Source organism: Pristiophorus japonicus, chromosome 9 (assembly GCF_044704955.1).
Source record: "Pristiophorus japonicus isolate sPriJap1 chromosome 9, sPriJap1.hap1, whole genome shotgun sequence".
Lineage (NCBI taxonomy): Eukaryota > Metazoa > Chordata > Chondrichthyes > Pristiophoridae > Pristiophorus > Pristiophorus japonicus.
In genome coordinates, this window is record NC_091985.1 from 25,497,168 (window position 1) to 25,498,172 (window position 1,005).

Genomic DNA, 1,005 nt, shown 5'->3' on the forward strand with positions numbered 1-1,005 from the left:
ATTCCCGTTTCTTGTCGCCAAATATGGTGTCCCTGCACCTTACTACAAATTCACACGAGGCATGTACTGCAGACACAGTCACTAAATTACCTCAACCTTATTCTCAGGACTAAGGAGTGCTGACCCTGGGTGGGACCTCCCATTTTATACCTGGAAACCCAAGTGAGGAGTGTCTCCCACAAGTTCACCCCCTGTGGTCAGGGTGTGCATTTCTAGGGTATAAGTACAATGTACAGGAGTTACATGAAGGTTACAATTACATGAAGATTACCGTTGCATGATGGTTACATACATGACAGTATTCACTGTCATTCGCTTCTCGGCCTTTTGGCTAAGATCATGCGTAACTGACCTGACAGGGGAGTAGCCACCATGACCTCCGGGTGGTTCTCCCTGGATCAGGAAGGTATATGCTTGCTTTTTTGGAAACAGGAGGTGGGTGGGGTGGCTTGACCCATCCACCTCCACGGAGGTGTGTGGGGGACCTGACCCATCCACCTCCATGGCACGAACCTGGTATTGCAGTACTTCCAGGAACGGTGCAGTGGCTCTAGGCCTTTTTGCTAAGAGCATTGGCGCAGAGTGATCCTTGGCGTGTGCAAGGTGACCTCTGGCGTTTGTGATTTGACAAAGAATTGGAATGATTGGCTACGAATTTCCAAAAAAAAAAACATGACAGTATTCACTGGAGTTTAGAAGGATGAGAGGGGATCTCATAGAAACATATAAAATTCTGACGGGACTGGACAGGTTAGATGCAGGAAGAATGTTCCCGATGTTGGGGAAGTCCAGAACCAGGGGTCACAGTCTAAGGATAAAGGGTAAGCCATTTAGGACTGAGATGAGGAGAAACTTCTTGACTCAGAGAGTTGTTAACCTGTGGAATTTTCTACCGTAGAGAATTGTTGATGCCAGTTCGTTGGATATATTCAAGAGGGAGTTAGATATAGCCCTTACAGCCAAAGGGATCAAGGGGTATGGAGAGAAAGCAGGAAAGGGGTACTG

The 1,005-nt window shown here is 47.3% G+C and overlaps 1 pseudogene; it reads left to right on the forward strand.

Moving 5' to 3' along the window:
* Positions 1–311: 311 nt before the first annotated feature.
* Positions 312–550, forward strand: LOC139274318 (U2 spliceosomal RNA; annotated as a pseudogene).
* Positions 551–1,005: the final 455 nt, after the last annotated feature.